The sequence below is a fragment of the Neophocaena asiaeorientalis genome, unplaced genomic scaffold (assembly GCF_003031525.2).
Source record: "Neophocaena asiaeorientalis asiaeorientalis breed wild unplaced genomic scaffold, Neophocaena_asiaeorientalis_V1.1 scaffold72, whole genome shotgun sequence".
Taxonomy (NCBI): domain Eukaryota; kingdom Metazoa; phylum Chordata; class Mammalia; order Artiodactyla; family Phocoenidae; genus Neophocaena; species Neophocaena asiaeorientalis.
Window position 1 is genome coordinate 6931030 of NW_020185336.1, and position 13847 is coordinate 6944876.

General features: G+C 36.7%; 1 protein-coding gene across 4 annotated transcripts in view; it reads left to right on the top strand.

The window, feature by feature from the left end:
- The window catches only part of LOC112393639 (bromodomain adjacent to zinc finger domain protein 2B-like), a 190688-nt gene that overhangs the window by 160774 nt on the left and 16067 nt on the right, over positions 1-13847 (top strand). The gene's annotated exons all lie outside the window — the stretch shown is intronic.

Here is a 13847-nt window from a genome sequence, read left to right on the forward strand (position 1 = left end):
TTAAAAATTAGATTTATAATTTTGGGTAAATGAAATACATAAATACGGAATGTTTGCTGACAAAATACCCTAGCAAATTGTCAAATATATATTTATTGAATTATTCTGATTTTTTTCCAATCAACGGAATGACAAGGATGTCATTTTGTCATTTTATCAGAACAATTTTCTAACATTTTCTTAGTGATTATAAAATAACTAAAATAAAATACCATTACATTTTAAAAAATAAATAAAATTCCTGTTCTCCCGCACCTTGTACAATCTTGGTTAAGGCATTCATTTAACAACTTCAACCACATTTCCCTTGTGTATAAAATGATGGCTATATATAAAATGATGAATGCCTTTGACGATATGCTGTGTTCAAAAATAGTGATACCATGGTTGGCATTTTACCTTGTTTCTTTGTCTAAATGATTACACACAGCTGTACTTCTGTAATTATTCTTTCGTGCTTTTTATAACTCTTCTCCTTTCGTTTGTGTCAGCTCCTTTCATTGTGTTCCTCCCATCTGCTGTCTTACTTTGTATTTACTTGTGAATTTGTATTTGAAATATATCATATTTCTAGGGAAATGTCCTTTTTTTTTCATGTTGAAGCTTTCACTCCTTGAGTACAGAGCCTTGAGTTTTCTGGACCCTTTGCTACCACCTGTTTCTCACTTAGTTTTCTGAATTAGTGACATTTGAATTGCTTATGATTCTCAGTAGTCACCTGTTGGGCGCTATTTTTTGTTCGTGGTAGCTGAGAGTTGCAGAAGGGTGGGGTATGCTTAGTTGCTGAATAGCATCAGACATTTCCTTATCTAGAAAGGAATTAGTTTTCATAATTTATTTGTAAGTAAAATAGGTTGTTGAGTTTTTATGTGGAGATACTTAAATTGAATGAAACTATAGTTTATTTCAATGTTTATTCCAAAATATATCACTTATTAACACATTATACCTTTAGTACCTACGGCATGAGTTTTTTTCTTTCTAAGAAAATTATTTTTTGTGTTTAACATTTGCAGTGTTGTGGTTTATGTTTAAAGGAGAGCCTTACAGGGCATGGAGAATGCTCAGTTGTCCTGCATAATTCAGTTTACCATATTTTCCTGTCTTCTCTTATTTGATTCATTGTTTTTGGCCTAGTTGTTGTCTGTAATTTTCTCCTTTTAAAAGTAAAATTATAGAGTGATAATGCGCCTAGCCTCCTTATTTTAAACAATTTGAATCTCCTCAATGTTTTTGATGTATAGAAACAACAAAAAAGAATTTCCATCTGTAAAATGTCAAAACCTCACCAGTTCTTTAATGGTCCCTTTGAGGACATTCTTTTGTTTTAAACAGTTATTTTAATTGGCCTTTCTCTGTCATCTTCATTAATATTTCTGTAGGAATTCTTCTGAGTTACAAAGGATTTAATTCAAGCCTACTTTCGAACTTTGAATGATCAACTAATTTCTTTTGAATCAACACTTTGTCAGGGTCTGGGAGTATACATACCTACTGTTACTGTTATGATGCTGGTAGAAGATGTGAGACTCCTAGGTCAGAGATTTTATTACTATAGCATAGCAAATAGCATAAACATCATGTTGGCATTGGCTCCCCATGTCTCCCAAGTCCCACAGGGGCAACACGGAGGGGCCCAGTTGAATCTTATGCATATAGTGGAGGTTGTGTCACGGCTTAGGCAACCCACTGCTTTTATAGTAAATGAAAGCAAAGCCGCTCTTTGTCTGGAAGGAAATGTCACCTCATCCATCAAGGTTGCTCACTGCAGTCCTGAGAAATGGCCCAGTTTTAAAGAGTGGTCAAGACCTTGCATTCTTGGCAACAACATGCAGGGACCTTGGAGGACTGTCTCTCACAACACACCTTTAATTTTATTACAGTAACTTGGATAGAAAATAACACTGCAGTAAAGATTGATTAATCTAAGGCTCTCTGCATATAGTGGGTCTTGTCGGTCTTAGAAGAGTTATATTTCTTTTCCCTTTAAAGTATGATTTTTAAAAAATAACTTGCCTACTTCTAAATAATTTTGGACAGCTTTCAATAAATATATTGGCATAATAAACAAAACAATTAACTAAAATATTAAAAGATAGGCTCTAAAAAGTATTAGCCAAGGAAAGCCACAGATCTTGAACAAAAAAATTAACTAATTAGCTGATAAGAATAAAAAGAAAACATATTGGGCTACATGGCTCACATACTAGTGCTAGTGAACATATCGGTTCCTCAGAGAAAAACGAACTTTTTCCTGGCTCTGAGTGGTTTGGGGAATATACCACCAGAACCTATGTATAAAAGTCCGCATGATATACAATATAATATATGCCAATTTCATAAGTATTCAGACACTATTTCACATATTATCTCTGAGTGAAAGCTGAAAGAATAGTATTTCAGCATAGTTCCAAAATTAAACTTTACAGAGTGGATTTGTTCGAGATTTGTGGTCATTTGACCTAATACAAACAAAGCATAGAACTTTGAGAAATTTCAATGATAGTTAAACTGTGCCATAGACCAGTGGTTTTCAATCCATTTTTGAGGTAGAACCCTTCAAACAAAACTTGTAAAATGCTGAATGTATAAAACAGAAACTGTTTAAAACTTCTCTCATTAAAGCTGGGCTATGCCTACTTTTCTTTTAAAGTTAGAGACTGAATTACACATGTATCTTATGCGCAGGCTCAGCGGCCATGGCTCAAGGGCCCAGCCGCTCCACGGCATGTGGGATCTTCCCGGGCCGGGGCACGAACCCATGTCCCCTGCATCGGCAGGCGGACACTCAACCACTGCGCCACCAGGGAAGCCCCACACATGTATCTTAATTGCAGGTCTACCTCTGTAGAACTGTGCCAAATCGTGGTATATTGAGGAAATCGCAAGTTGATCAGTCAGACCTCAATTTAGGGTATGTGTCAGTTATGACAGTGATTAACTATGAATAGGAACACATGGCAAATACACGTACCAGTCCATAGATCCGCAGTTCTGAGGTGGGTGATGCCATCAGAGACCTGGGCTCCTAATTTTATATCCTGTCTTCTGAGGTATGGGACTTTCATGCTCACGTGTCTTATCTCATGGCTTTTAGAAGGCTGATCCACCTACAGCCCTGTTTTCCAGGAAGGAAGGAAGAAGGTGGAGTAGAAGAGGGCAAAATTTGTATGCCAGCTTACTTTGACCCCTTTTAAAGAGCTTTCCCAGAAACCCCATCCAGAGATTTCCACTTAGTATCTCTTTTGTCGGAACTATATGAATGGTAATCTCAGCTTCAAGGAAGGCCAGGAAAATTAGTTTTTAGTTGAGCATATTGCCATCCTGAAGAAAATAGAGGTTATTAGTAAGGAATAAGGAGAGAATGGATAGCCAGTATCTGCTATGGCTAAATGGAACAGAGGGACAGGAGATCAAGCTGAGGAGTTGGTTAAGGTCAGATCATTTACAAATTCATGCACCATGTTTAAGAGTTTAGACAGAATGATGTATTGACTAAAAGCAAGGACTTTGCAATTGAAAGGCCCTGAAATTGAATCTTGGCTTGTCCACTTATTAGCTATGTGAATTTGGGTACATTACCCCTTTCTGAACTTCAGTCCCTCATCTATAAAATAAATGATACCCATTTTATAATGATAAATGAGATAATGCCTGACATAGAATAGGTGCCTAGCAAGTTGTAACCTTTATTTTTATTCATACTTGATCAAGTGGAAGGATTTTAATGCTTTGAAAATGCTAGCATGCTAGCAGCATGTAAAGCATCAGTTTGCAATGAGGATGGAACTAGAGGCAAAGAAGACCATTAGAAGGTACTTAAATTTATCTGGGTGAGAAATGATAAGGGCCAAAATTAAGGAGTTATTGGAGATAGAGAAAGAAACAAGGTTCCAGAGATATTTTGGGAGTAGATTCTTATAGGATATAATGACTGGATTTGGGCAAAGGGATGTTGAGAGAGAGATTGAGAGAGAAACCCTGACATGACCTGGATAACTGGGAGAAGGATGATGTAATGAGAAATGTGGAGGAAGAATACGTTTTAAAGTGTAAAAGGGTCATTTATCTTTTTGCATGTTGCATTTGAATGGACTGTACATCCATGTAAATACTCTTGGTAAATATTAGAGTTGTTGCCAACTTTTGCCAGTTACAATGTTATGACCATCATTGTACATGAATCCTGATGCATATGTATACGGATTTGAAGATGTCTTCAACTTTACCAGTAGTACCAATTTATTTTCTCATCAGCTGTGTATTATAATTCCTGATGCTTATCATTCATGTTTACACTTGTCATTGCCAGACTTTTTTATTTTTGTCGATGAATATGAAGTGGTGTTCATTAAGGTGCCTTTTAATAAGTTTATAGCTTTGGGGGTTTTCCTCTCTTTTGAAGTGATTGTTTAGGGCTTTGGTGCATATTTCTATTGGGTTGTGCATCTTTTTCTTATAGATTTGTGAGTTCTTTTTATATTTTGGATGATGGTCCTTCCTTCAGTTATCTTTGTGGGAGATAACTTTTCCCACATGGTGTGTCCTTTTTTATTCTACATTGTCTTTTGATGAAAAGAACTTCCAATTTTAATGTCGGCAGATTTACCAATATTTTTATTTATGGTTATGCTTTTTTGTCTAAGAAATTGTCCTCTACCTCCAAGGTTATGCATATATATTTTTGAGATTTCACTTATCTCTCATTTAATATTACTTTGAAAAGTATATGGTTATCAGATACCAGGCCAGTTGTGATAGACTGAATTGCCTTTTTGGTTTTGTAACTATCACCAGTTGAGATTGTTGTTTGATGTATCAGTGAGTTCAGCTAGAGATAACATAAACCACTGATGCTATTTTAAGCAGAAAGATTTAATACAAGGAATCAGGTACTTATAAAATTATTGAGGAGCTGACCCCTGACCCCCATGAGTGATTTCAGAGCATTACTGTTGAATTGACCTGCTTAAGGAAATTACCTCTAGTTCAGTCAGGACACCATTGTGCTAACTGGTGGCTCCATGGATCATACCACCTCAGTTGCAATCCAGTGATCAAGAACCACTGACATAACAGGCTCCAGGGCTGTTCTGTGCTGCCTGCTAGATCTGCACCAGCAAAAAGGATACCTCATGTACTGCCAATCTAACAGCTTAACTCAGTGCCAAATACATCTGATTGGCAGAATCTAAATTATACCCAGAATCCTGGCTGCAAGAGAGACCGGTAAGTATACTTTTTAGCTGTTCAGCTTCTGCATCACAGGAAGGTACACTAAAAGGAGGTTGGGGCACATGTTAAATTATGAGCCAGTTATCTATCCATTTCAGCTCATCTGGTGATAGCCCCCCTGCCATATCTCCCCAGCTTTGTATCATAATAAACTCCTGATACCTATACATGAACTTTATTCCACCTTCAGTGGTTCTTTTCTTCTGAAAAAAAAGTATTTCATTAGTGCATCTAGTAGCTCATATATACTTACTACAGATCTCTTTTGATATACTATTCTATGTAATAATATAAGTTAAACCAAATAAAATAAATGCTTAACTCAAGATGATATGGCTCTTAACTGTCACAAAAGCAAATAACTATCAATTCTTTTTAAAGATTGCAAAAAACTTTTCAAGGACTCCATTCCTCCTATACAGTATCATTAATTTTTCTGTATTTATTGGATCATGTCCATTAGTATAAAAGCATGCTCATAGTATCTCCCATCTTAAAAAATAATACACACCGAAAACCCTTCCCTCTTTCACCCCAAACACTCTTCTGGCAATTACTCTGTTTTCTCCCTTACTTTATAACCAGACTTCTCAAAATACATAGTTGTATGTGCTTTATCCTTTTCCTCATCTTTTATGTATATCTTAGTCCACACCAGTGTCACTTTTCTGTCCTCATCTCACTCAACCTCTTGGAAGAATTGACACAATTGACCAGTCTTTCCTTCTTAAAAATCTTTTTTAGGGAAGAGTTTGTATCAAATTGATAATATTTCTTCTCTAAAAGTTTGGTAGAATCCACTCTGAAGTCATATGGGCTTGGAAGATTGTTGTTTTTTTGTTTGTTTTAATGTTGTTGTTGAGGATAATAAATCAGGAGTTCAACGTTTTTTTTTTGGCCGCGCTTGTGTGGGTTGTGGGATTTTTTTAGTTCCCCATCCAGGTATTGAACCCGGGCCCTCGGCAGTGAGACCATGAAGTCCTAACCACTGGACCACCAGGGAATTCCCAGGAGTTCAACTTTCAAAATAGAAGTATAAAACTATTCAGGTTATCTTTTTCTTTGTGAGTGAGCTTTGTTAGTGATGTCTTTCAAGGAATTTGTCCATTTCCTCTAAGTCGTTGAATTTACAGGTACAGAGTTGTTCCAAATAGTACCTTATCCTGGGACTTCCCTGGTGGCGCAATGGTTAAGAATCTGCCTGCCAATGCAGGGGACATGGGTTCAAGCCCTGGTCCGGGAAGATCCCACATGCTGCAGAGCAACTAAGCCTGTGTGCCACAACTACTGAGCCTCCACTGTAGAACCCGTGAGACACACTACTGAGCCCACGTGCCACAACTACTGAAGTCCGCGCACCTAGAGCCCATGCTTCACAACAAGAGAAGCCACCGCAATGAGAAGCCCGCGCACCACAACAGAGAGGCTCCTGCTCGCCGCAACTAGAGAAAGCCCGCGCACAGCAATGAAGACCCAACGCAGCCAAAATATTAATTAATTAATTTAAAAAATAGTACCTTATCCTTTGAATGTTTGTAGGATTTGTAATGATATCTTATCTTTCATTATTGATATTAATAATTTGTGCTCTTTTTTCCTTTTATTAATCTTTTTGACAAACTAGATTTTGGTTTCATTGATTTCTTTTCCCGATATTCTGTCTTCTGTTTCATTGATTTCTGCCCTTTATTATTTCCTTTAGTTTTTCCATGGGTGGGATTTCCTCATCTTTTCTCCTAATTTCTTGAAGAGAAAACTTAGATCATTTATGTTAGACCTTTCTCCTTTTCTTATATATGCATTTAACGCTATGAATTTCCCTTTTAAATACAACTATAGCCGCTTCCCATAACTTTTGATAGTTTTCATTTCATTATCATTCTAGTAAAAATATTTTGTATTTTCCTTTGTGAGTTCTTCTTTGACTGATGGGTTGTTTAAAAGTCAGTAATTTAACATTTAAATGTTAAATGTTTCAGTTGATGTCCATTTTAGTTTTATTGTGGTCAAAAAACATACTAATGATATGTGCTCTGTTTTTTGGCTTCCCACTGCCACTTTTGCAGACTGGGCCCCTGTGGGTCTCCTCTGTGCCTGTGAAAGTTGTTGGGTCAGCCAACTACGTGGCAGAGATGCATCTCTTTCTCTTTGTGGTTTCCTTGCTCCTAAGATTACCCCTTGATTTCCAGCTGCTCTGCCAGCTTTTGACTCTGTTCTCTGACACTTCAGGCTTTCTAATCATGGTGAAGGTATGCACTCAATTAAGGAATACATCAAATTGAACAGATCTGCTGTGTGTAGCTCTGTCTTTCTGTACGTTCTCTCCTGGCTATTTTGTGGTGCCCCGTGCACAGTGTACTTTTAGCTAGGCACTTGGAACGTTTAATCTCTGAATTTGAGTCTCCTTTCTGTGGTTTGATCACTGCCAAGATTTCCCCTTTAAATTTCCTGAGTTCCTGATGTTTTCCTAGTCCTGGAGTCTGACCTCTGGCACCTTTAGTTGATAAGCCTGCTGTTTCATCTTCCACTGTTTTCTGGAGTTATAGCTGTGAGGTTTAGACAGCAGTATCAGACTAGAAAGCCACAAAGTCACACTTCTCGCCCCTTCTTGTTACCATTTTTTCCAGATTAAACTTTCCCCTGACTTTTCTCTGCTTTTGGATGCTTTCCAATATCTTTAGTTTTGTTGTTGTTGTTTTTTGATATTTATTTATTTATTTGGCTGCGCCAGGTCTTAGTTGTGGCATGCGGGACCTTTTAGTTGCTGCATGCGGGCTCTTAGTTGCGGCATGCGGGATCTAGTTCCCTGACCAGGGATTGAACCCCCAGGGTCCCTGCATTGGGGGTGCAGAGTCTTAACCACTGGACCACCAGGAAATCCCTTGTTGTTGTTTTAAATCACATTTTAAAAATTATTTTCTGTGGATGATTTGTGTGGCCACTTCACTGCTACTCCACCTTTACCTGAAGTTGTCCCCCGCAAAACGAATCACTTTCTTTTTTAAAAAAATTTTCACCTGAGACTCCAGGGGTGACATGTGATACAATCTAGCCAATCCAAACGTCATATTTCCCACACAACAATGGTTAAGTGATTGGTTAAGGAAGGCACATGAGACTAATCAAAGGCAAAGAGATTCTGTTCTAGGATTTTTACTGGGACTGGTGAGGGAGGATACCCTTTTGTCCCACAAACCTAAAAGGAAGGGCCTATCTGAGGAAGTAGAGCCAAGAGACGAAAGAGAAATTAAGTCCCAGTAAGCTTTCAGCCAACCTTCTTTATCTGAAGTGTGCCTTTTCCAAATGCTTTTATGTTATGTGAATCAATACGTTTACCTTTCACTTAGCCATTTTGAGCTGGATGTTTTGTACTTTTCAACCTAACTGATATACCCTCCATGATCGAATCCCAACTCAGGGTCTCAACCATGTTCTCTCTTTGTCTTAGAGGAACTGCATAAGGCTGATTTTCATGCTTTGTCTCAGGTTAAGTGTCCTGAGACATTAGAGAAGTCTCCTCTGTTCATAGTGTCTAAGTAATTGCTCTACTATTACCTGTTTTTGCACCTAGTAATTTCCTCCGTAGTACTCTTAACAGTTTATAGATTTGGCGTTGTTTTACTTATTTGTCCCTTCTTCTACATTTAAAAGGCAGGGACGATATGGTTTTTTTTTATTGATATGTATCCAGTCAGTGCCTGGCACAAAATATATGCTCAAGAAACAATTGTTGAAGAAAGGGAGGGAAGGAGAGGTGAACTCGCAGGAATAGGACTTGCAAATTAAATGATAAATTTACTCTAATTAATAAGTTTTCTAGGCTGTATTATGCTTTACTCTGGTAATACCAAATAACTGTGCTGATTTTAGTTAGAGATGGGCATTATAAGCCACAAGGTAAAGAATCTTAAAAGATCAGACCTTACTGACGAGGCATTGAATAAATAAACCCTGAAAATACAAAGTTATTAATTAGAACTTCTTATTTAAAAGATGGAGCTTACGTTTACAGTCAATAGAGAATCGTCAAGAGAATGAGATAGGCTTATTCTTGAGGGTTTGGATATAAAGACAAAGTTTTAGTCTCTTTGAGTATTTATATTATAGTATGAACTATTATAACAATAATTGTTTTTTAGTTGTCTATATTCTAGATACCTCTAAGTCACAAATAAAGGCCCTGGAATGTTCAACTGTCTAGCTTTTTTTGCCTTTCAGTAGATTTATTTAATGAAGGGTTTGATCACAAGGCACCAGGTATTTTTGAAATATATTTTACCTAACTTTAAAATATATATATTTATTTATTTATGGCTTCTTTGAGTCTTCGTTGCTGTGCGCAGGCTCTCTCTAGTTGTGGCGAGCAGGGGCTACTCTTCCTTGCGGTGAGTGCGCTTCTCATGGCAGTGGCTTCTCTCATTGCAGAACATGGGCTGTAGGAGCACGGGCTTCCGTAGTTGTGGCATGCAGGTTCAGTAGTTGTGGCTCACAGGCTCTAGAGTGCAGGCTCAGTAGTTGTGGTGCATGGGCTTAGTTGCTTCGCGGTATGTGGGATCTTCCCAGACCAGGGCTCAAACCCGTGTCCCTTACATTGGCAGGCGGATTCTTAACCACTGCGCCACTAGGGGAGTCCTTACCTAACTAACTTTCATGAGTAGAACTTCAGAGTTTTAATTAGAATTTTATAGGTAAATTACTAAAGAAAGGTAATGCCTTCAAATCAACTAAGTAATCTTAAAAATGAACCTAGGGTTATGGATAAAATTGTTTCTTCCTCCCTCCAAAAATATGTTGAAGTCTTAATCCCTGGTTCCTCAGAATGTGACCTGTTTGGAAATTGGGTCCTTAAAAGAGGTAATCAAGTTAAAATGAGGTTATTAGGGTGAGCTCTAAACCAAAATGACTGGTATCCTTATTAAAATGGGGGAATTTAGACACAGAGATGTGTACAGAAAGAAGCCCATGTGAAGACATAGGAAAAATGCCTGAGGTTACCAGAAGTTAGGAGAGAAGGATGGAACAGATCCTTCTTTAGTACCTTCAGAGGGAGCATGGCCTTGCCCACACCCTGCTTTCAGACTTTTGTAGCTCCAGAACTGAGCCAATAAATTTCTGTTGTTCTAAGTCACCCAGTTTGTGGTACTTTGTTATGGCAGCCCCAGCAAATTAATATATGACTTTTATTTTAATGCACTACCATTTTTGATGATTAGCTGTACTTTGCAGGTTGTAAACTAGAGGCTGATTTTACAATGCTGTAAAAATATGCTGATCGTTTAAAGAAATAGAGAAAAGAGTTTAAAGACATGTTGCAACAAGTTTATGTAGCAATGAAAGGTGTGTTTTTCAAAGTTGGTTTTAGTAATTTTTGTTCATTATGGGAAATCTAAGACTTCTTTATTGAAACATAAGTAAAATAAGATTTTAGAATTAGATTGTTTTCACTGTTATTTTTTATATTTCATTATAAAAATAAAGTACATCTATATAGAAACATATATAAAATATAGTGTAATTTTAGTATTTTAATCTGTGAACTCTAAATTCTTTCATTAGATGTAACAAAAATGCTTTTTTACAAAAGAGCAGCTGCTCCTATCTTTGAAGAATAGTCATTTGCCTGAAGATTGATACATATTGGCTGAACTGAATCAAAATCTTGTTCACCATGTTCAGTGTTACGTAGAGTAGTAGATTTTGTTCCCAAGGCTACCTAGACTTTTTTTTTTTTTTTTGGCTGTGTTGGGTCTTCGTTGCTGCGTGCGGGCTTTCTCAAGTTGAGGCGAGCGGGGGCTACTCTTCATTGTGGCGTGTGGGCTCCTCACTGTGGTGGCTTCTCTTGCTGCGGAGCACAGGCTCTAGGTGCGTGGGCTTCAGTAGTTGTGGCACACGGGCTCAGTAGTTGTGGCTCACCAGCTCTAGAGCGCAGGCTCCGTAGTTGTGGTGCACGGGCTTTGTTGCTTCATGGCATGTGGGATCTTCCCGGACCAGGGCTCGAACCCGTGTCCCCTGCAATGGCAGGCGGATTCTTAACCACTGTGCCACCAGGGAAGCCCTACCTAGACTTTTCATGATTTTTTTTTCTAATGAAAAGACTGTTTGAAAGGAAATTAGTAACTTTATATTGAATCCTGGCAGATACTAACTTAACCGAGTGATCAAAGTTAATATCACCAGCACCATATAGCAACGTCACAGACCCCAGATATGTTGTGCTGAGAAGGACACATTGGGTACTCTTCCCAATCATGTTTAACCTCTTCTAATCATGAGAAAGCATCAGACAAACCCACGTTGAGATACATTCTACAAACTACCTGACTAGTACTCTTTAATGTATCAAGGTCATGAAAGACAAGACTGAGGAACTGTCACAAATTGGAGAAAATTAAGGAGACACAGTAACTAAATGCAATGTGAGATCCTAGATTGGATCTTAGCACAGGAAAATGACACTAGTGGAAAAACTAATGAGATCTGAATAAATTCTTTATTTTAGTTAATTAATCAGGGTTAACTTCTTGGCTTTGAAAATTATTTTTTATCATATAAGATGTTAACATAGGGGAAGTTGGAACTCTGTACTATTTTTGCAACTCTTGTAAGTCTAAAACAATCTCAAAGCAAATACTTAAAAATAAAATGAAAGACTTTATTTCCATACCATGCTTTTCTAATGTTAAAATGTAAAGGTTAACTACTAAAAAAGTTATGAGAATAAAGGAATGAAATGAAGATTATTGGGGGAATATTTTGTCACCATTAGCTATAGAATTCTTTCTGTTTGTTCTTTAATCAAAGTTCAAGTTTGTAGAATTTGTACATTGTGAGTTTCAGAATATTTAAACATTAATATGTTGAAGAATTTAAAAATATGGGCCAGTAATTTGAGTATTTCTTTAATTTACAGTAATTTCACTTTATTACACGCAGTTATTACTAGTGTTAAAGTACTCTTGTAACCTATATTTAAATGTGCTACCATTTTTGATGATTAACCATACTTTGCAGGTTGTATACTAGAGGCTGATTTTGCAATGCTGTAAAATGTGCTAACAGTTTAAAGAACTAGAGATAAGAGTTAGAAGACATGCTGCAACAAGTTTGTGTAGCAGTGAAAAAGTAAAGGCATTTTTAGCACACAAAAAACAGCATAGGTAGAATTCTGTCATAGTAAGCAGTCTCCTTGATTTTTTAAAAAAGATTAGACGCTTTAGGATACTTATTCTTTATAATCATTTTATTTTAATTTGCTATTTGGGCTTTTCCTGATTGATAGGAGATTTGTCCACTGGTAGTGTAGGTTCAAGACATTAGTACAGTATTTATATTATTTTGTTCTTGTGGGAGGGAAAAACCTTATTGTGTCGCTGCGTGAAGTTCATTAATATTAGTAAAGACACTTGCAGTTACCGTGCATTGCTACTGAGACACTGGCATTTTGTGTAACTGCTTTTAATCACTTACATATAGATTGGCTGGTACAATCTGAAAAGCTCTGCTAAAAAGTAGTCAGCTTACTATAACATAAGTTGAGGATTTAGACATTACAGACGTATATTTTCATTATGCAGTACGTGCACATTGTTACCTGTCAGTTAAAATGGAAACTAATAAAAGTTGCATCTATAATATTGAAACTACGCTTGAATGTTAATATCTGTAAAAAAGAATAATTATGGTGTTCTAAAACTGTTTTCATTTTATGATGTAATTTATCAGTTTGCAAATGTGTTCTTTGAGCAAAATTGAAGAGTTTTAATCATAACAGGTTTTTATTTGGGGGGATCTTCTGATATTAGGTATATTAATGTAGAAAAAAGTTACTTCTCCAAAAGTAGGGCATGCTAATATCCAAATAATTTTATTTTTGCAGTCATAAATCTAATAGAGGTGGTTTGGCTTGTGTTGTCTTTTGTTTCCTATAAGAAGATATTCTGTTCTTTTGTTAATACAGAATATGCTTTGTTGTAAATGTAATTGTAGAGTTCACTGAGTCATCTCCAGTCTGTGATCAAAAATCTCCTTGTGAACAAACAGTAGCTTGAAGTTTCAAGACAGTTGGAGAAGGCGAAGGGCATTGTCCTGGCAATGAAACCAAAGGGTGTAACCGAAACAGCACCGTCTTGCTGTATAACAAGATTAAAGCCACAACATAGATGTCATTAAATTAGCTTCTAATTACCCAAAGAGCTTTTAGTTACATTGTGAATGCTTTTTATAATTGGAACAGAGAAAAAATGTGATATATTTTTATCACTTAAAAATGACTCCTGGTTATTCTAGCTTTTTAAAGGAAGAGAGAAACAAAGAATTGAAAACTACCATTTTAGAGTTATCCACAGCAGGTATTATTATGAAGTATTATCCCTGCAACTGCTAACAGTTTGCTTTATACAGTGTTTTGTACAGAGTAAAAATGATTAAAAAATGATTCTTTCCTTTATACCCTTATACTCTAGTAATGGTATGATGAAAGATTGTGAATAATCATGAATATTCAAAGGAGGTCCGAAACATATCTGTCTGGGAGATTCAGGAATACTTCTTGGGCAATATTTTTTTGAGATGATTATGAAAGGATAGTTAAGGTTATAAAAGGCAAAAGAAGT